Raw genomic sequence first — 23,207 nt, 5'->3', positions numbered from 1 at the left:
GGCGCAGCGTTACAGTGACCGGATTTACGTTCATTGCATGCACATTTGATACAAGTTTGGGGCCGACGACAACTCTGGTCTTTATGGACAAATCTCTGGTGATTAAAACGCCATCGAGGTTTTGGAGTGTATGGTCGGGCAGTTATTTTCCTATATCTTACTAATATGAGTTCGAGGAGAAGGCTGGAGGTGAAAGTCAGTACGAAGTGCTTTTTTGTCGTTTCCTTATCGTGTTTTCAGATTTTTTAACGTTGGGCATGAGTGGTGTTATGGCCTTTCAAGCTCTCCACCATTACTTTTTCAGTGAGAGTTAGCACTTAGTGTTCCGAAAATTACGCCTTCTACTGTTATCAATGGTCTTGAGCGCTGGTGGAAACAGCGATGTTTGCAAAGGTCACTATGCACAAGAGTTAGGAGCATGGTAATTTTTCTCGGATATCAGGAAGCTGGTCACCCCTGGCAAGTTCCCATACCATCTAGCGATGCTACTAAGCATCAGTGAGGCTTTTACAGAAAATGAATAGTCAAATAATTCCTGCTGGTTTTCTCCTGTTTTAATGTGTGTCACTTAACTCAGGAAAAATTTTTGGAACAACTGTGCAGTTAACTCAGTTCGCCCTCTTTTTTGAGGGCGATCATTTGTTGAATCGGAAATCATGAAGAGTGTATGTTTTCGGTCATGGTGCCAGCAGCCAGCCATGCAGCATAATGAAGGGACCAGACAGGAATTTGCAAGCAAGCGCTGCCCATATCTGCTGTGCACTCTAACAATAGCCCATTATGGCGTAACGAAGAGTAGTTCGCCACAGAAAGTTAACCCTAGCTGTCCATTAGATAGGAAGAACCAAGAAGGCATTTAGAGATACCACAGTTGATAGAAAAAGATAGAAAAATGACACAAGTAAGGGAAGACCGGAAAGGGCCGACTGCCGATTTCCCCTGGTCATACCAGTCCGGGCGTGCCGAGTAATGGAAGTGGGAGCCAAAGTGTTGTGCTGCTTGTGCCGAGTGGTCTTAAAGGTCCATAAGCTCAGCATCAGCTCAACCAACAGGATCCCCTTTTCCCCGGACACGGCGCTGCCACCCACGGTTATGCTGGGGTGTCGGGTCCTTGGTGGTGCACTATTCGCCAACATACCTCTCCCGATATGCCCTTGCGGGACATGTTATGACGCCCCTCTTAATGCTCTGCGAAAACATAATACACGAGGCCCTTCCACCACTATGATGATAAAATAACATCTGTCATATACTATTAATGAGGTCATGGCGGAAATGAACAAAATGTCTTAAATTTAATCTATATGGAGTAGATGCAATTCAGTAAATCAGTGCTCTCACGTGACAAAGGCGTAAATGGGAAGAAATATTTTCATTTTTGCTACCTGTAATCGCTTCCGTAATCTTAGCAAAAGAACTGCTGCTATCAGTTTCGCAAGAAATTACGCAAGTTCTCCAGCTGTAGGGCTATCATTTTTTAGTTGCTTGAATTGGAAGGCTGGGAACGTTGCAGGAAGGGTAGGCTTAAAAAATGGCATATTAAAAGCCGTATATATTTGGAATTAGTTATCGTCTTTACTTCGTTGCCAACAGCTTCAAATAAGATGGAAGTTTATGCCAGAAACTCATCCAGTCTTTTCAACTCGTAAGCCTGTAACGACGCAGCCTCTCTTTTAGGCGCACACAACGGCGGGAGGCCAAAAGCAAGTAAAGGGAGAAATACATGCTGCTGTTGGGCGCCGCAGCACTTTCCGTGTGACATTTCCGCTCATTCAAATTGCATACCGCGGAGAGAACGGAGCAAGTAAGCTTAACACGACCACCCTGCTGCAGCTATTCTGTAACGTACTTCACTCTGGGACGGTACCTTCTGGCTCGGTCCCCCCGGTGAAGGGGGATACTGTTGCCTGGCGCCGTAGTTCTCGCAAAGCACGTAGCGCGAGGAAGTTTGTTTGGGCGGGAGCGAGGCAATTTGCTTGGACGCGGCCCCGCCTCGCTGAGTTCTACTTGTTGCGCTTACCTCCCAGTGTTTGCTTTCTCTGACGCTGAGGAATGATCACCACGGCTGCCCGTGCAATGACGACAAAGCTGTGCTCACTGTAGCCGAAAGCGTTTCGTAGCAGGACAACCAGGGCATTACTTACACAATACAGAAGCGATGAGAGGCGGGAAAGATCAGTTAGAAGATGAATAATATGTGGAGTCTAGAATAGATCTTCACTGAATCAGACACCTAGAAATTTCTGAAAATGTACCTGTTCATTGCGTTTCATTCTGAGTTTAAGTGTGAGGCTTTCTTTAGTAACTTTGTTGAGTGGTTTGAAAAGTATGAACTTTTTTTTACGCGTATTTAGTTGCAGACTATTGTCCTCGAGCCAAATAGATAGCTGAGACAGGTAAAGATTAGCTGCTTTTTCTAGGTCATTTGCGTGTTTACCTGTAAAAAATAAAGTAGTGTCATCAGCAAAGACAGTTATATCAGGTGTGTACTTAACATCTGTGATATAATTTATATACAACAAAAAGAGCGTGGTGCCTAGTATAGAACCTTGACGTACTCCTAGTTTTATTTCTAAGTTTTCTGAGTGCTCTTCATTGAGGTTTATGAACTGGTATCTTAAGACAAATAGCTTTTTATGAGGTCTGATGCAACGCCTCGAATTCCATAGCCGTGAAGTTTGTGAAGCAAAATTTCGAGGTTGACAGAATCAAAGGCCTTCCGTAAATCAAGAAAAGTTTCCAAAGTACGCATTTTTGCTTCAATATTCTTTATAGTTAATGATTTTACATTGAGCAGGGCCTCTTCAGGTGTCTTGCTTTTTTGGAACCCGAATTGAAATGGTGAGATTATATTGTATTTTTGCAGGAACATAGTCAATAGATTATTTATAAATAGACTTTTCGTATACCTTTGAGAAAACCGGTAACACTGAAATTGGTCTATAATTAACAAAATCATTTCGTGTCCCTCCTTTGTGTATAGGTACCACTTTAAAACCAGGATTGCGTTGAAAGCTGCACTCCTTCCAGAATATTCCGTATTATCCTCAAATAATCATCAGCACGGTAGAACGGTCTGAAAACTACCATATACCTATTAAAAAAAAGTCATCTTTAACGCTTATGCCAGCGTATCAAGAAAGAATTTTTTCTATTTTTGTTGTACATTTCATTTTTGTGTTCGTAGTACATATAAAAACCAGAAATAACATAAACGCAGTAATTGGAGAATGCCGCTAAATGTACCTGAGAGAGGGGTAGCCATCTGCAGCGTGCGATCTAGGAAGTAATTTTGCGGTTTTAAAGTTTTAATTTCGAGATTTTTGCAGGCTTTCAAAAACTCTTTCAAAGTACCTCCTACACGGAGGGTTTAAGGTTGCATAAGAGCTATTTTGATATTTACCACCGAAGCGTGTTGAAAGAAGCTCACTTTTTTTAGTGCAGAATAACGAAAATATGGTGTGTGCAACAATTTGTCCCCGCAGGCAAGATATAATTCAAAAAATAAATCCAATCCTAGAGAAAGACCTGCTTAATAGCATGTTTAATTACGTGCATTTACTTATAGATGTAAAGCTCCTCACAATAGATATTTATTGGTTTTTTGGTGAAGTGAAAACGAGTGCACGACGTTAGAATTGAACATGCATGTATTCATCATTCTCGAAATTAAGTTCGCTACGCCGCCGTGAGGTACTTCCACCGCCTGCATCATAATATTAATCTAATTTCAACCATTTAATCCAACCTTACTGACCATGCATTTTCTATCATGTGTCTTTCTGAAACATGGCCTTTGTCTGCTAATGAGAACCGGTTTCGTATTTCAGATTATCATGCAGATTATGTACATCGTTGCATTAGCCAACATGGTGGGTGTGCCATATTCATTTCTAGTGCTCTTACGTAAAATAGCCGACATGAAATCGTGTTGTCTGCTAATCTGTAAACTTGTCTAGGTAAAAGTTTGTAAACCACCCCTATTTTCGAACATATATCACTGCCGTCATTCATCCTATCAGGAATTGTGCACTGAGCTAGGCAGAAATTTTACCCCGCTGAAAAACGAAAACTAAGATATCATCATACCGTAATGCATTAACGTCAATAATAATATTTGGAAGACAACGACGTCTACCGCATGAATTGCACCTAATGTTTCCTCGGTCTTGGTCAACAATCACTATATAATTCACCTACACGCTTTGTCGCTTGTGGCTCTGAAACAGTTATTGATCGCATTTTCGCTAACGTAATTTTCTGCCATACTACCGTAGTTGTTGATATTCATATAATTGATCATTAACCAATTTTGCTTTTATTGGACAGCGTTGCTCATTGGTAGCAAAATTACAGTATGTGACAATCATTTGATTCCAGTCACTTTGCACATATTATCGTCCACGTAAGTTGAAGTGACAACTTGGATGACCCCGGCTTTAATTCAGCTTTTGGTGCGTTAATTTATACAGTAACAGGCTTCTTAACTTTTGCAAACGTGTTTCGACTGAAGTAGAAAATTTTCCCATATCCAGGCACCAAGGATTAAATCCGGGGTATTGTGTTCAATTTCCAAAAAAAGGTAATCTTTGGAAGAACCTCAAAAAACAGCTGGTTAGCCTTAATTACTCCTCGAAAGTGCTTCAAGAACTGCTGTCAAAGTTTATCAGCTGTGGTTAAGAGTGCCAGACGTCGCAACTATCAAACCCAAATTCAATAGATTGGAAATCATGCCCGTAAAACTGGCAACGAATAAAAGAGTTCCTAAATCAGGCTGCACCGGAACCTACTGCTACTGACCGTAATGGTGGTACCAATACCTTCTCAGATGCAAGAGACATTGCTAAATATTAAGCCACAGTTTTATCACTGATACTGAAATCCGTAACCCACAACCAGCAGTGCGCACTCGCACCCCTCATTCGTTTTGTAACTTAACCACTATACTTATGCATTTTCTCATAGGAAGTCCCCAGGACAGCGTTTTCTTCGAGACCTCCTCCTGTAATACTGATCTCTGAGCATGTACATGTATTGCATGACGGAAATAAAATATGATGGTCATGCTAGCAAAAAAGGAACAGGAGTAATATTGCCTCTAAAATTCAGCTTGGTCTTCCCCACCTCACCCTCTCGTCATAATTAAGCCCGACTCACTTTTTCACAAGTCCTATCATTAATTACAACCGTGTAACACCAAGAGACCACAGCTATTCCCGCAATACTTATTACAATGCTCTATACCCTACACGCGCACACACAGACACATACCGAAATTAATTGTTCGAGCACATTACCACCGACTAGAACAAGAAACCCATCATCGAACCCTTCACAACTGCAGCGATGCTTATGCGCGCCCTTAAAGTATTGTTCCATCGAAGGACCCTTTACGTCCTGTTTCTTTATAGGCGCTGCGAAATTATCGCGTTCGTCTTCATCTTTGCGTTTATTATATTTTTAGCAAGAAGATATGCAGCAGTCGTTTCTTTCTGCAAGTTTCTCGTTCCGTGTCACTGGTCATTCAGCGGTAGGGTGAAACAGGGCGACGGAGAAAAAGGATGGGGGTGATTTACAGTCGCGTCTGTTAAAATTGGTTCTCCGGTCCAACGCAGGTCCGGTCATTCGTTTTCTAAGATTAACCACCCAATTTTGCACGTGTGTCCCGGGATTTCAAATCACGGTGCCGAGGCGTTGGATTGCTCCCGGCGCAAGGTTCAATGCCTTCGGTCATAGTGAATGGAGATTTCTTCACTGAAAACTTGTTCAAGCTTTGTGAACGTTTATATCATGCCGATGTTTCTATTTTGCAGAGGGACATTTCTTGCGGAGACTTTTTTCTCTATTTCGTGAACGGGAACAGACTGCCTGGAAGATCCTGTTTTCCTCAACCACCATTTCTTTGAGCCAAATATTTTTATAACAAAAAAAAAATTCTCCAAATGCTTAAGCGTTCGTATTTCTAAGCGTTAGCTGCTGCGGGAGAAGATGTTCACAGAGGGGAAATTTTAGTTTGGGGTTAGTGGCGGGAATTGGGGGGGGGGGGGGGAGTAGGATTTCATTCGTCTGTTTCATTTTTATTGGTCTTTTTTTGGATTTTTCACGGCGTGTTGTAGTGGTTGTGCGTGCCGTCAAAGCATTGACCATTGAGCATGGCATGTAGGTTTGCGCTTGCGTTGTTACGCCAATAAAGGAGCAGCCGTGATATTGCGTGTTCGAGCTAGCAAGGCCTAAAGCTTTAAAAAACTTTTTGCATCGTTTCGAGTGACCGTTAGTTGCATCCCTGTGTTTCTAAGGGAGGTGTCACTAAATGCACACTCATGCTAGGTATTCTACGTTATTCCACTGAAGATCACGCCAAAAAAAAACATTTTAAATGTCAGTGATCGCAAGCGCACGACATATGTAATCATATTTTTATAGCACATTTCAGCGCATGCCTAGTGTAACTTCTTCAACTTTAAAATAAGGAATAAACAGTAGTCCGTTCTGTTCTATGCGCATTCAGGAAAAAGAGAGGTTCAAACAGATCATTGCCAGAGATAACTGACTGGAACATAATTCCACGTTCTTCACGCAACAACTATTTAAAAATTCTGCTAACCGGTAACGATAGCGCTCTCCAAGTGTCCACCTAATTATCCGCGCCATTTTTCAGCGCAAGGCGTGTGAAACTGTTATCTTATGCCGTGAGTTCTTTCTGCGAATAAAACCGAGACTAGAAAAGTGTCGGAAGCTCTAAATGTCTGCACAACTGTTTTCTCGCAATTTTGACTGCACCGTTAACGAGTTTTCTTTTTATAACTTGTGCTACAAAACCTGTGCTCTCTATAAGTGAACCAACGTGGTCTGAAAGCGAATCGTGGCGGTAACGTTTAATAACTGTCAATTGACAAAATTGCCCAACCTAACAGTTTTCACGATTCATCTTGGTAGGCAACCCATGTCTAAGTTATGCACACAGGCCCAACTTAATAGGCTCACTAAAGTCTGCACTATGATTCAGCCGCAGCCTGGCACAGGATTGAGTCCCAAGCAGATAGTTAAAGCGCATGCTCAAAGGCCAAACGGCCAAAGGATCACTGGCGGTACGCATATCTACTGGACACGACGAAGCATATCTACTGGACCCTGATGTAAACACCTCTGAAAAAAGATTGGCTAGACACATAGATTACGTTCTTGGAATACTACAAACGCACTCTGCTTTATTTGCTTGAAACTCCAAAAGTGGTGCGTAAATGAAATTTTACGGCATTAAATAACCAAACCTAAAGCACTAGACGCATCGACTGGTCGACCCTTTCCTATATTATTTATTAACAAGCAGTGCCAGCATACGGTGCAGTATTAACAGCAGCATACCTTCATTCGTGCAGTGAAACATTTTCCTCTCAAGACATTGTTGCCCCGCACTTCGAAAATGGCACGAACGATCTGATACTGAGAGCCTGTACTTGGCTCACGCTTATAAAATTTCTGCGCAGAATCGCTTTGCACATGATGCTGAAGGCATGGTATGTAGATGACGCTTCGCAACATCTAACTGAGTAGAATTCGCCGCAGAATGCGCAACTTCCGGTGGCAGTAGTGTTGCACGTAAAGTCGATGAGGTAACTCTAAACGGTAATTGTTTTAACGCCCCGAAGCGAACCAAGGGCTATCAGCGGCACACTAGCGTAGGGCTCCTGATAAATTTGGGTCACCTGAATTTTTTTAACACGCGCTCACATCGCACAAAACAAGGGCACCAACAACCCCCCCCCCCCCATTTTGTATTTCACCTTCATCAAAATAACAGCCACCGCCACCGGTACCGAACCTGTTATCTTGGGATCAGCAGCCGAACACAAGAGCCACTGAGGAGCCGCGGCGGTTGATGAGTGAATTCTGTCGGCGGAAAATTTACTTCACGTCTAATCCGAGTCAGTAGAATTTTGTGTTTCCGACGGAAATCGATAAAGTCTCGTTCTTAAGTAATTTACTTCCTGGTCCCGCCTGTGCCAAGCCCAAAATTGCGCATGCCTTCTAACTTGAAACACAAATGTCTCAATCTATCTGAATTTAGTATTTGCTTTCCTTTCCGGATAAATACAAAATTATACCAGTAGGAAAAAATACTGGGAGCTGAGATCTCAGTGCCAGCGGACCGAATGCAATAAGTAAAAAATTTATCACAATGATAGCAAAAAATTGCTTACTGACGTGAATAATGAAGTTCGTGACTTGACTATGATGCGGGGGTTAAAGTCGTACTCTAAAGACTCCAAAGAAGAGTGATCACTGTTTTTGCAGTTCTGTGCAGCCGATGATAATCGCAGTTCATTGTTATCTATAAAACTGAGAAAAAGTATTTGACTGCTAGCTTTTTCCGCAAATGCATTTAGCTGCTCGCAGTAATTTGGAAGTCGAACAAAACAAAGAAGAACTAAACGGTGATTAAGCGAGAGTCTTTTTGACGGCGCAGGCTTTGACGTATAGCTTTTTATAGTGACACGCGTCGAAATCTATCACACAAAAAATACAAAAAAAACTGAGTTAGCCCTTTGGCAACTTGTGAGTGTAGGCTGCGCAAATCGTGGTTTCATCAAGAGAAAGGTCCTCTTTAAGCCTCATTCATTTCATGTCAGCTGTATCCATGCTATCCGTTCCAAAAAGAATAGCTGATAAAATAAACAATAATAACGAATAATAATAATAAAGAAATTCTTTAGCTATTTTGCACGCAATTTATCATTCCTGTGGGCCCGTCCGTAGTGAAAGCTTGAAAGGAACTTTCGGAGTTATTGTTTTCGCAATAGTGATACCAGATGAGGAAGCTAATTCTCGCTTGTAGTTTACTTAATACTATTCTCAGTAATCTTATTGTAAGTCTTGCTTAGACAGCAGGAGGGGAAGGAAGGGAGTACGCTAGGCGTTAGTGAATTCTAAGCGGCAGTTAGAGCTGAGTACAATAGCTGACTGCTGCATATGCTTTGTTATGCACAGAGACAGGCACTTAATATACATGGTGTATACTGTTGTGCTCGCGCTTCCTTCCTGCTGTTGAGTTCGGCGAATTTGGACATGTGGAGGATTCCGTGTGGACCACCGCGAGGGTGGGTGAGCCCTCTGGGGGTGACGTGACTGGAATGCCGGAAGCAGCGACGATAATAGCGCCCCCATGTGTTCGTTCCGGTCCTCAAATGACGAAGTACAAGATCAGTGCTACCCTCTTCAGTCACGCTGGGGTTGAACAACTGTCCGAGTGCCGCACCTTTGACAGAGGTTCCGCGTTCCGTTCATCAGTACAAGATCTTTCAACCTCTGCTGAGAGACAGCCTGCATTCCTGTGTCATGCAGGCGCCTTCCGGGTCCACATGGGCGCAGTCCGGACACACGTGCGCGCCCACCTGGAGGCCGCGTGGATGACAACGCGACCGGGTCCTGTTTCCTTTCCCTCGACCGAGCTGCGAGAGAACATCAGGACCGCCCTGCAGTGGGTGGTACGATTAGTGCCATCGTGTGATTGGACATCATTCTTCGAAGTATATCCCCACCTAGGGATCTGGGGAATACGAAGAGTATTTAAGGAGCTGCTGGTCTGGTACCAGAAGAGAGCCCCCCTCTTAAGAGATACCCTTTACTGGGAGAGACTCCCGACTGCTAAGAAGCTCTCTTTACTGAGAAGCCCTATCAGTTGCCCGTTCTTGTACATTATGTAAATAGTCTTTGTATAAAGTTTTCCAAATTTCTTCCTCCGATCGTCCTCGTCTCTTCTCCGGCCCAGTCACGCTACCTGAATCCCAACAACTGGTGGCAGCGGTGGGATGCTGCTACCTGAATCTCAACAATACAGACCTTTTGTGGGTGCCGTTTTTTTTCTATTCCGATAGCTGCATTAGACTAGATCATGATCGTTGGAGAGTTCATAGACGGTTTTGAGGTTCTGACAGTAGTTGTAATAGTATTAGTAGAAATAGCCCCGATGCTATAGATCAGCAGTTCGCTACAAGACAGCCATAACATCGCCATTGAGATGTCACTCCTTTCCCTGCTTTCCAGGAAGAATAGTGTACTGTTGGTTTTCCTCGGGCCGAATGAGATTTTATATTTTGTAATCGCACAATATATGTGACGTTATCTATATATTTGATGTGACTACGCGATTTTTGGAATTTACGCAGCAGTACCTCGTTTTCCATTCTTTCACGCTTCGGTGCGTCTCCTCACGCTGTTCCGTTTTTTGGGGATATCACAGTTCAGTCTAAGGGGCGGCGCCCCGTCCTGAAGGAGAGGTCTTTGCAAACAGCGGTTTCTTCACTCTGCGCTAGAACAAAATGAAAAGTTTTGGAGCATCTTAACGCAATAAAACTTTATCCCACTGAGCCAAATTTCCCGCGCCCCGTCGGTATAGAAACACAAATATCAGCACTTGTGAAAAGAATGTAAACATTTGTGTACTGCAAATATAAGGGGTATGCACGCTGAAAATATCCACGTTGCTGGAAATTCTAACTACGCTTACAACCATAGGTACTATAGGTAGCATAATGACTAAATAGGCAGGTCTCAACCAACACACCTTTAGGCCGCCGCGGTGGCTCAATCGTCACGGCGCTCAGCTGACGAAAAAGCAGACAACACGAGCGCTGACATGCAGCGATCATTCTCTTTTTTTTACTTTAAAAGAAACGAAAGAAAGGAAAGGAGAAAAATAGCTGAACGCCAGCGCTCATGTTGTATGGCTTTTAGTTCGTCCTCGTCTAAAGTGCAGTTGTATTATGGGTCGTACCAGCTTGCCCAGATTTCCGTTCTTATTAGAAAAAGAGCATGAATCGAGAGGCAAACGGAGCGTTGTGAAATATAGAATTTAGGCTAGTGGGGTTATATACCGTAGCTTCTCAAGCCATCCATTATCGGCGTTCGCGTGGGTGGTGACAAGCACACCACCGGGTTCGTTATGTATCTATGTCACCGTATTTCAGTGCATATTTTTGGGGTCCCTTTTGGGATTTTCTGGGACCAAAGTAAAAACATGAACCGGAAATGCAATCGAATTATTCCGGGAACGTAGCAGGTAAATATTGATGGTATATTTGTCCCTGTGCTAATAAGAATTTCAGCGACGCCTGATCTGGTGCGTAGAGCTGTTATCTGTAGAAGTATTTACTGCTTATTGGTAGAGGTGCGACATATATGGGATATCTGCTGTGTTTATAATGCTTCACTTGCTTTAGCCGCACGGGTAAGGTATGTGGATTGTCAGGTGACGTTGCGGCGTGTCATTGTTTTCATAAGAATCAATGAGTTCGCATTCGTGGAAATCATCGTGGCACAACATCATGACGTCCCTCGCTGTGGCAGAAACAGTCCCTCGCTATGGCACTTGCAGTCCTTTCCTGTCGCTACTTCACCAGTTTGAATCCAGGCGTACTCAACTAGCGCCTTTACGCCCAATTTATCCTTATGTTAAATGCGTCCAACTCTGGCGAACATGCGTCCACTTAGCCAGGAATTGCCAAGAATCTGTTTTATTGAGCACAAAAATTGAATGGTTCCTCTCTCAGTCCGTTTAAAATGGTCGTAGCAAAAAATTCAGAACACCGATATACAATCTTTTTTTTTTCCTGCAAACTGAATTGAGATCTAAATTTCTCACAGGGTATAAAAGTACACGGTATAAGGGAAGGACAAAAATGAAGGGACGTTTTAAAACAAGTAATGGGCGGAACGAAATGAAACACTCCAGCAAAGCTCAACTGCATAAATTTTGTTCGGGAGACTTGCATCGAACATACAAACAAATCAAGGACAGATTGAATTGATTGCAGTTCTTGCGGAGGATTTAACAGCACTCTGGAAATTGGGCGTCGTTTTACAGGTTCGCAGTCCAACCGCCTTCACAGGGTGGATTGAAGCAGCATTTTTTGTTTTCCCAGATTCAACTAAATAAATTGGTTTTTGCTGAAAGGAAATGGCTCAGTATCTGTCTCACATTTCAGCTGACACCTGAGCCGCGACGTAAAGGAATGAATAACGGATGGACACAGAAGGAAGGAAGAAAGAGGGGCCGCAGTGGAGGGCACCAGAATAACTGAGACCACCTGGTGATCTCTAGCGTAGCCAGACATCGCACACCACACAGGCGTGTTTACGTTTCGCCTCCATCGAAACCGGACTGCCCCTGTCGGGATCGAACCCGGCTACTCCGGATCACTAGTCGAGCGCCCTAACAACTGAGCCACCGCGGCGGGTTTCCAGACTTTTCAGTTTCTATTTATGAGCCCTTTCAGATCTCTATGTATTTGGAAAAAATTCTCAGTGTTTAAAATTCATAGACATCTCAAGCGGCTGATTAAAAGATCCCAGATTCCTAAATTTCTGTTCATGAGCCGCTTGAGATGTATAAAAATTTGAAAAACTGAAAATATTTTTTAGGAAATAAAATGCCCCAGTAAATGTCTCACATCTCTCTATGGACACCCGAACAACGCCGTAAGGGAAAAGATAGAGGAAAGCGTTAAAAATCCCCAGATGGTAGAAATTAACTTGGAGACCTCCACTGCGGCACCTCTGTCTTCCTTTCTCCTTTCACTCCTTAAAAATGGTTTGGTCCGTGGTCGCTGAGGTGTTGTGCCGTTCGGCTACTCACCTGGAGTTCCCAGGTGCGAAACAGACCGCTGCGGCTGCTTTTCGATGGAGGCGAAACTCTAAGGCGCCCGCGTGCTGTGCATTGTCAGTGCACGTTGAAGACCCCTAGAAGGTCGAGAATATTTCTTAGCCCTCCACTACGGCACCTCTTTCTTCCTGGCTTCTTTCACTCCGTCCTCTATCCCTTTCCTTACGGGGTGGTTCGGATGTGCACGAAGATATGTGAGACACTTACTGCGCCACTGCCTTTCCCCAAAAACCAATCTTCAATTTTCAATTTTTTAGCAATGAAATGACGCAGTAGAGAGAGAGAGAGAAACTTTATTGTTGGAGAGGAAGTAAGGGCACGCCCCTGGGTCTCCGCACAACCCCACTGCACTCAAGTGTTTATGTCCCTAAGGTCCATAACACTGGCAGTTCTCACATATCTCGCTGGACACCCAAACCGCACCGTAAGGGAAGGGATAAAGGAGGGAGTTAAAGATGAAAGAGAGTTGTAGTGGCGGTCTCCGGGAAAATTAGCTCCGGTTTTACAACTGCTGAATCTGGTAAGAGAGCAAAAGCTGTGGTGTATATTGCAACTAGACGCGGCTTGGCGTCTGTAACGTTGAGTGCGTTCCGCACAATACAGGCAGCGCACCCACCCTGCCACTCTGGAAGCTGGTAGTTAATGGTTGATCGCGAAAGTTTAGTCACCCAATGAACGCGGCGGCTTATTGTACTACTCTCTACCGGCGAATCGAAATGCCAAAGGTCAAAAGCTACGCCACCATGGTTAAACACATTCACTTGTCCTCTCTCTCACTTGAAGGTAAACCGGCAACGCACGACAAAATCGGCTTAGTGAAGCATAGTGAAGCTATCGCTTCAATGCTTTTCTACCAACTGGGAATCATTAATAATTAAGTTGCACAGCGCACGGGCGTCTTTCGCGTTTCAGACACTTCGAAACGCGACCGCCGCGGTCGGGTTTCCCGATCAGTAGCCGTGCGCTCTAAACACTGAGCCACCGGGGCATGTTGATGCGTCTATTTCGTCGCGTATTGGCTTACGCTAGCTTTTGTTACGAGGACGACCCCGGATAGCACTTTAGTCGAGGATTGTGGACGCTATTGTGATTTTACTAATGAGCCTTATATCTCGCTCGACCCCGAGGTACAGCTTGAAACTGCGTGTGTTAACCTTGTGATATTTTGCTGACTGAGGCTTCGACATGCGAATATAATTTATAGATTTACGCATGATGTGAGATGCTGCAAAATTTCGAGTTCAAATTCCGAAGCGATTTCGAAGCTTGAAAAAAAAATTGCTATCTTCATTTAAATTCGCAGTCAGCCTTGCAGCGTTCTGAATGGTGCCATTAACCTTATAGTCTCCAAGACCTCTCGTCTCCAATCGCAGTCAATAGTAATAATAATAATAATAATAATAATAATATTATTAATATTAATAATAATTGGTTTTTTGGGGAAAGGTAATGGCGCAGTATCTGTCTCATATCGTTGGACACCTGAACCGCGCCGTGAGGGAAGGGATAAAGGAGGGAGTGAAAGTAGAAAGGAAAATCGCAGTCAGTGTGTACAGCGTTTCTTCACCCGTAAGCCAAACTACCCGCGGCCTACTGCAGAGCCGCAGCCGGGCTCAAGTTGTTTTTCGAGACATATTTTCTAGAAGTTACCTCACTGAGGTTCCCCCAGGCACACGCCCGCCTTTGCGTTTCGCCTCCATCGAAACGCGGCCACCGCGGTGGTGTTCGAACCAGATTACTGAGCCGGAGTACCAGGGTTTTAACCCGACCGCCATGGCCATGTAGATCCATGCGGAGGAAAGTTCGCAGTATTTTCTTTTCACTCACCAATGTGGTCAAACTTTGATTCCATTGTCCACTCACAAATGTTTCCAAATCTGATTCTAATGGTATATAAACTATATTCGTGATCGTTTCTTTTAAGGCGAAAGCATTTAATGGCTTTCGCTGCCAAGGATCTGTCCGGCGTCCGTTACATCTAGCAAACCGATAAGAAAAAAATCTTTGCGCTCAGTGGCATTCGAACCAACATCCCATACTTCCGTTCCGCAGTAGAGCGTGCTAATGATCCCCTACTTCCTGCCACCGCATATTTTGTTTTCCTTTCCTAGGACGCTATAGAGTGTTTGCGGAAAGGCGTAGAATCAGACAGATACCTCCCAAACGTAGTCCAGTGTCTCTAGTATCACTTTGCACGGTGCGATTGGAACCACCCTCCTCCCGTGCCGCAGCCGAGAGTGCCAACTACTACACTACTTCCTTCACACAGGCGCCTTGGCGTTTTTTCTCCATAAAAACGCAGCCGCCGCGGTCGGGTTCGAACGCGGGAACTCCGGATCGGTAGTCGAGCGCCCTAACCACTGAGCCACCGCGGCGGGTATCGGCGGGTCTGTTGTTGTTGTGGTTTTTGTTTCTGATCGGAAGATAAAAAAGGAAAGTGCACGGGCCTGGCTACTGGCTCAAGCCGAGCAGCGTTTGCAGCCGCGTGCTGAAAGTAGGAGAGTTCGAGGATAGGAGAGCAAAGCTCGAAAGAAAAGGCGCGCGCTATTATGCCCCGGCCTATTCCGAAGGCAATGCAATACCGGGCCGACTCGTGGCAGAGTGCTTCATGCCAAGGACTGCGTCATATTCCACAAATAAGTTAAATTTATGGGTCCAAGGACTCGCAGCAGATAATAAATCATGTATCAGGTATCAGGTACATCGGGTGGACTTTTAGTTCAAGCCTACTAGCCCCACTCAGCAACTGGAGCGTGGGAGTCAACTCACCACTCAACATTAAAAACCCTGATACCTCGTCCACGCACTCTCCTAGTACAGTACAGTACACCTGCCACGATGGGACACTGCTTGTTGTTTGCGGGCATTGCTGGCGGGCACCAGGTCGCGGCAGCAAATCTCGAAATGCTAAAAATTACCTTATGCTAAGCGACGTAATTTGAAGAAAAAGAAGTGTAGCTTGTAGAAACTAATCCACTCCCTTCCGCTGTATCGCCAGCTTCGGTTCCTTAAAACTCAGTCTGTAGCGTCGTTTATCACTCTAAAAATATTCTCCGAGAGCAAGCATTAATGAGGCGGTTTATTTCCACGCTTCTACTAAGCATCGCTTCCTTTGAGGCACTAAAATTAGAGAATTTTTAAATGTCTTCACATAGAGCTGAACTGCATAAGCGATAACAACAGTGACGGCAGAAAATTTTCTGTGTCTTTGCAGCGCAAATGGAATTTGATCTAATACACGGCTCGAGAGTGTTGTTGTGACTTTGAGGTGGTCCCGTAGTGCTCGCCACCCGTTTTGTGACAGAGCGCTGCCAGCTCTCTTGGCGGTAGCGAACACTCCGAGTCGGGCGCCGGTGAAGATAACAAAAACTAATTTTACGCACCATGTAAAAGTCCTTATACAGGACAAGATTGGCACGGGGGCCAAGAGCTATCAGCAAACGCGACTTCTCTCGCACGGCGACGTCCGGCGAGACTCCAACGCGTCGCACATCTCACTCCACTCGTGAGCGGCGCTCGGTTCACTTTGGGTCGGTCTCTCTGTAGATCGGTCTCTCCAGGCGGCAGCATTAGGGCTTATCAAACCCCGAGAAACGATTCTCACTCAAACGGCCCAATACAAAGCCAGCACTTGACGGTCGTCTGAGAGGTCCAACCAGCGACCGCACTGGCCACCCGCTTCAAGTTTTCCGCGCGGTGACTTCAAAGGGGTAGAGCAACCGGCGCCTCGCTGTCTAGCAACTTGCTGTACGTTTGGACACGTCGCTCGCCGATGCTTCTCTATGGGATACCGCTGTCATGACGGCGCAGCATATTGGATTGTCAAGGGAGCGTTACGGTGGTGTTGCCTTGCGGCGCAGCACAGGGCTTGTTCAAAGGGCGTTCTGAGGAAAAAATTTTGCATCCTGTAGAATTGGAATCTGGGCTGGTTGTCCGGGCACACAGCATCCCCGCCATCAGATAAGGCGCCGGGAAGACGAGCTCCATCCACGTGACTCGTATGGCAATCGCGCACGTTCGTCAGGCTCTTCCAAGTTCACGTCCAGTGTCCGGACGGCAGGTAAATTCACGAGCCCAGGTCCCCCTCATCGGGCCAGGATCTCTGCTCACAGCGTTGTCGCCAAGTCACCTCGACCAGCTCCACTCGCGTGGTTCCAATGCCCTTGCTACTCGCCACTGGTCATGTTTGATCGTTCTGCACCTTGCAAAACCGAACGGCAAAAGGCAACACCCAACAGGACGAAGTGCCCTCTGTCTCTCATCAAACACCAGACAAAGCCATAATCCAAATCAACCTAGCTAAAATGCTCTTTCCCTTTTTTGCGCCCACTGCTACAAGAGGCTGGTGTACGACCTGGTACACAAGGCTCAAACAAAAATTTTGCAAATGAACGACACACCAAAATGGCAGGAACATATAATATTGAGCAATAATAATGAAAAATATAATGGCCCCCGTGAAATCACTTAAACCAAAAGCACTACTGATGAAGCAAGTAATGTCACTCATTTTTCCCCGATCATCCTGCGAACTTGACAGTCTGTCGCGAAGCGAGAGAAGGTAAGTAACGAGGCCTAGAATGCACGAATTAAAGCATATGCGCTCGCGTTTAACCTTCCCTTCATATAACGGACAACGAGGCTGTGCTACTGGAGGGTCAGGCTCACCTCAGCAAACGGCCGCTTTTAGACGACATGTTACTTAAACAAGTTAGAGAGCAATGGTCCGTTTCCACAACAAACTTAGAACCGGAGACATAACAAGCCAGCTTCTGACGAGCCTGCACCGGTAGTAATAGTAATAACTATATTCATAGAAATATATGGGTGGGTCTCGGTGTAGAGCCACTCTTCACATCTTTTGGTGCGGTATGTGGCTTTTGTGGCCGGGTTGAAGCCACTAGTCTACGGCCCCACTGAGGCAGGCGCACTCTTTTTGAGGGGTACTGTATGCCTTCTCCATACTACTTAGTTTGCGACTGAATTACAAAATTGGTCGTTCATGACCACTAGCAGCTTCTTGGCATAGCACCGCTCCCAAGCCGCGATCACTCGCGTCACATTGAATGACGAAACCTTTCGAAAAGTCTCGTGCCGGTAGAACCAGATTGTGGCTCGGGGCGTGTTTCACCATTTGGAACGATTTTCTTTCTTCGAGTCCTATGTCACCTTAACGGGCTCCGATTTGCGAAGTGCGTCTAACGCGGGTTGTCAAGTTCAGAGTAGTCTCTCACGTAGTGTAGGTAATAACCAGCTAAACTTAAAAAGGCCCTTATATTCGTCTTAGTGGTTGGCTTGGAATAGTTCACAATAGCGGCTACCTTGATGTCGGAAGGTCTACGCCAGCCGCGCCCCGCCACTTGGCCAAAATAAGTCACTTCACCGCAACCTAGGTGACATTTAGCCGGTTTCACAGTAAGGCCTGCCTCTTTCAACCTGCTCAATACGACTCGCAAATGCTCCAGATGTGCTTCTCAAGTGTCCAGAAATATGGTAACATCCTCAAGGTATGGCAATGCGAACTCGCCCAAACCATGAAGCTCTCTGTACATCATGTTGGAGAAACAGTATGGCGCGTTTTTGAGTCCGAAGCTCAACATGACTGGCGGAACGTTCGAAACGGGGAAACGAACGCAGCGCAGCGGCTAGCCCGTTCTGTGAGGGGTACTTGCCAATAGCCTCGCACGAGGTCCAGTGTAGATATATAGTTTTACTTCGACACTGTTTCTATCCTTTCTTGAGGCTCGGTATCGGATATGTCTGATCTAGAGTTTTCGCGTTCAGACGCCAATAATCGAAACATGGCCTCGGAGCTTTTCCCATAACCTGGACTAGTATCAAGGGCGATGTGTAGTCGCTCTCACTTGGGACTATAACCCCCAGTAACGCATGCGATGAATCTCCTCAGCCATGATTTTTTTCTGCACGGATGAACAACGATTGGGTTCCTGCGGATCGGTTGCTCAGATGTTAACTCGAAGTCGTGATCTAGGACCATGGTCCTTCCGGGACGGTTCGAACAAACCTCCTTAGAGTCTGAAAAGATTCCTTTTAAATCCTCCGTTTGGACGGCACTTTGACGCGCGTCCAAAGTCAGCTGTTCCAACACTAGCTATAGGCCACAATCATTCATGTCAGCCGCCGTCAGGATTTCGGCCAATTCCTCATCGGCATCATTTACCGTCATGCTCACAATCGCGCAACTCTGAATTTATTGTTTCATCAAGTGGCTGTGATAAAGTTTGTTGGGCCGTCTCCCTAATTTAACTTCGTAGTTGCTATCGGAAAGCTTCGATACAACCTTTTCGGCCACTTCCAGTGAGCCTCGAGCTTGTTTTTCTTCGGCGGTCGCAGCTACATCTCCTGGCTACCTACTTCGAAAGTGGGTTTTTTTTCTGACGTATCTTACTACTCCTTTGTCAAGGTTTGCGCCGCCTTCACGTGTTTTTCTACAATATCTTTTGTTTTCCCGAGTTTCTGGAGGAGGTCGAGGACGTAGGAGACTATATTTGAATCGTCGCCACTGCCCTCACAAGACTCTCGCATCATGTGCAGCGGAGTTCTTAGGCTCCGGCCTTATACAAGCTCCGCGGGGATAAAGCCGGTTTTCACATGGGGAGCATAAATCAACGCGAATATAGCGGTGGGAATGCAGGCCTCCCAGTCACAGTGACGATCAAAGCACAGGGCTCTCAATATTCGCTTCAGCACCGAGTGCATTCGCTCTACTAGGCTAGATTGTAGATCATGAATGGAACTGTACACCACTTTAATGCCGCACCTTTCCAAAAGAGCAGGATTTAGGCATCGGGTGAAGATGCTGCCGTTGTCGCACTGAATCTCGGAAGGGAACCCAACGCGTGCGAATATTGAGAGCTGAGCGTCTGCGACCTGGGAGGAATTTGGCTCCTTAAGAGGTACCACCTCTGGGAACTTGGTCGCGACATTCAGGGTGGTCAGAACATACCTACAACCGTTCGTTGATTCTGGCAGAGGACCTACAATTTCGATTACCAGTTTCTGAAGAGGTTCTGTTATGAATGGCACCAATTTCATCGGTGCCTTCCACTTGTCAGTGGCTTTGCCGACACTGTGGCAGGCGTCGTAAGAGCGCACGAATTGTTCGACATCCTTCCAACAATATAGCCAATAAATCTACAAAGCCATTCTAGCTTTAGTCTTTTTAAAGCCAAGGTGCCCTGCCCAAGCATTTTGGTGTGCGAGTTCCAGTAAGTGACGGCGATATTTTCAAAGAATCAGAAGCTGCACATATATGCGACCCGGCTTCTTCGTGTTCCAGCGGTACAATAAGCCAGATTTCTCGCAAAATGAAACGCTCTTTTTCCCCACTTCGAGTTTCACGCTCTTCATGAGATTGGCTATGGAGCAATCTTCCTTCTGCTCACGAATCAGAGTTTCTCTTTCAACTGCAGCCAGCTCCTGCCAGCTGGCGGAAACCGCAGCGAGTGTGGAGCCCGCGTCCTCTAACTGCGGCGCGTGTCTATACAGCAGCTAGCAGTGCACGCGTAACTCCCTGTCACGTACAGGCCACGCTCGCCCAGGCCAGCCTACGAACTCTGCATCTCCTGAACTTGCTCGCCACTCAAGTTACCTTCATCGGTGCGTGTGCCGCACCGCTGCTCGCTCACCGAAGCGAAATCAAGTTCCTTCGACAGCTGCCACACTTTGGATACCGTGAGGGCCATGTACGCCATGTCGGCAAAAAATGATTTGCCCTGATCCTTCAGCAGCTGCTGCGAGCTGTTTGAGAAGAGGTAGGGAAAATGCTCCGGGAGAGCGGCAGACACAGAGGCTTCTGTGTTAAGTTTCCCAAGCTCTCCTTCAACGATAACCATTGCGATCGGTAAAGAGATACTCTCCTCCTCGGCCACGTGCCATATCCAGGCGCATTCTTCCATAAAATCACTCGAAGAGACTAAAAGACGGGTGGACGACGTCCATAGTTGCGGCCGAGTCCTGAAGTGCTGTGCCCTTCTTGCCGTTTACTTTAATTTCCTGCATATATGGCTCCAATAGTAGCATGTGTTAGTTTGTTTTCCTTCTTGTTGCAAAAGCAATTTTCTCTTGGCATTTCGCCGCGATGTGCGCTTACTTTCTGCAGTTGCAAAAGGTTGACGGCTTCCGTTTTTCAAAAGCACGCGTCGCATCGTTTCGCAGCTTGGGACCATCGTTAGCATACTGAGATGCATTCTGTTTTTCCCTGAGAGTTTCTTTGGTAAGGAACTCGTCTTTCCGAAACTTTCGACGCGTGATTTGCTTCTGTTCGTCGGGCTTCCCAGAAAAACCATCTCTCCTATCTCCTTTTTCTACGGGCACTGCCCAACTGTGTAAGCCTCGGCGGTTGTAATACTCTTCTGCTAACTCTGCTGGCTTGTTTAGCTAACCTCCTTTAGCCTATCTTAAAGCCAGAGCCTGACATCCTCATCAATGCAACGGTAGAACTGCTCTAGCGCGATGCATTCGACGATTTTATCGCGGTCGTCGAAAACCTCTTCGCCCTTCAGCCATTCACCCGCCGCGGTGGCTCAGTGGTTAGGGCGCTCGACTACTGATCCGGAGTTCCCGGGTTCGAACACGACCGCGCCGGCTGCTTTTTTATGGAGGCAAAACGCTAAGGCGCCCGTGTGCTGTGCGATGTCAGTGCACGTTAAAGATCCCCAGGTGGTCGAAATTATGCCGGAGCCCTCCACTACGGCACCTCTTCATCCTTTCTTCTTTCACTCCCTCCTTCATCCCTTCCCTTATGGCGCGGTTCAGGTGTCCAACGATATATGAGACAGGTACTGAGCCATTTCTTTTCCCCCAAAACCAATTATTATTATTATTATTCAGCCATTCAACGAGGTCGGCTTTTAGACGAAACGTGAAGTCAACATTCGACTCCCTGCCCTTTTGTGCATACCAGTACCTTTGCCGGAAAGCTTCGGGCGACAATTTGTACTTCCGCAGTAGCGCTTCCTTCACATCACTGTAGACCTCGAACGCCTCTTTCGACAAGCAAGTTATTATGTGCAGTGCTCCCCCGGGAAGCAAAGCTAACAGATTCTGTGCCCAGAGAGATCACTCAGTGTTATTCCGTTCGCACACTTGCTCAAATTTCGCAATGTATTTGGCCATATCCTCTCCGACGACAAAGGGCGGCAGTTGGCCGCGTATTCATGGGCCGTTAGAGGGAACTGTCGTAGAAGCCAGACAAGGCGCTTGCGAGGTATTGCAGAGCTCCAACTCTTTCATTTTAAGCTCGTGCTCGCGACGTTCCTTCTCTTTCTTTTCCTCCTCGTGACGTTCCTTCTCTTTGATATCGGCCCAGGCCTCTCTGGCTTCTTCAACCGTTAGGTCCGCAGTCCTCATGACCTCAATGATCGCATTCTTACTCTTTGTTGAGCCCAAGTCAATGCCCAACGCCTCAAAAATTTGTAGTTCTGTGTCCTTGTAACTCTCCATCGTTAACACTGGCCTCTTGCTGTTTACACTTTTAGAATATACTTGTCATACACTACTATATCACTACTAGTAAGACATGCGCAAGAATTTCACACACTGCCCTGTTTACCCCCTCAGCATCCCGTGGTTTTCAAAACGCTCCCACTAGGCTTTAAACGCGTAGGGTTAACACAATGCTATACCAAGTCCTTCTCTAAGATACAATAACCTCAGTCAGAGAGCTGCCGATTGAGGTAAACTTTTGGCAGTCACCGCGCTGAGGAAGCTGATGCCGGTCAATACCATAGCTGCCATCCAATGTTGTGACCTTCAGTGGGTCCCGTAGCTCTCGCCACCCATTTTTTGACAGGGTGCTGCCAGCTCTCTTGGCGGTAGCGAATACTCCGAGTCAGGCGTCGGTGAAAATAACAAAAAGGGGTTTTATAAACTATGTACAAGTCATTATACAGGACACGATCGGCACGGGCGCGTGAAGATAACAGCAAACGCGACTGTTCTCGCACGGCGACGTCCGGCGAGTCTCCAACGCGCCACACATCTCACTCCACTCGTGAGCGGCACTCGGCACGTGGTGGGTCGGTCTCTCTGTTGATCGGTCTCTCCAGGCGGCAGCGTTGGGGCTTGTAAAGCCTCTAGAAACGGTTGTCACTCAAACGGCCCAACACAAAGCCAGCACTTGACGATCGTCTGAGAGGTGCAACCAGCAACCGCGTTGGCCACCCGCTTCAAGTTTTCCTCGCTCGGTGACTTCCAGGGGGTAAGGGGAACCGGTACCTCGCAGTCTTGCAACTTTCGGCATATTTGGACACGTCGCCCACCGATTCCTCTCTATAGGACGCCGCTGTCTAGCGGCGCAGCATCTTGGCTTGACAAGGGCGCGTTAGGGCGTTGTTGCCTTGCGGCGCAGCACAGGGCTGGTCCAAAGGGCGTTCGCAGGAGCAATTTTGCATCCTGTAGAATTCGATTCCAGGCTGGTTGTCCGGGCACAACAGTTTGTTGGTGTTAAATGGACACTGAGGAGAACCCTATCAAAATTTTTTTGTTAGCAATATCTGATAGTTCGGCATTTCATGGCTTTGTT

At 46.2% G+C, this 23,207-nt stretch overlaps 1 pseudogene; it reads right to left on the bottom strand.

Moving 5' to 3' along the window:
* Nucleotides 1-18,521: 18,521 nt before the first annotated feature.
* Nucleotides 18,522-22,126, bottom strand: LOC144097972 (uncharacterized; annotated as a pseudogene).
* Between the last annotated feature and the right edge of the window lie 1,081 nt (nt 22,127-23,207).

Source organism: Amblyomma americanum, chromosome 7, assembly GCF_052857255.1.
Source record: "Amblyomma americanum isolate KBUSLIRL-KWMA chromosome 7, ASM5285725v1, whole genome shotgun sequence".
Classification (NCBI taxonomy): Eukaryota; Metazoa; Arthropoda; class Arachnida; order Ixodida; family Ixodidae; genus Amblyomma; species Amblyomma americanum.
This window is presented reverse-complemented; position numbering and strand designations above follow the sequence as displayed.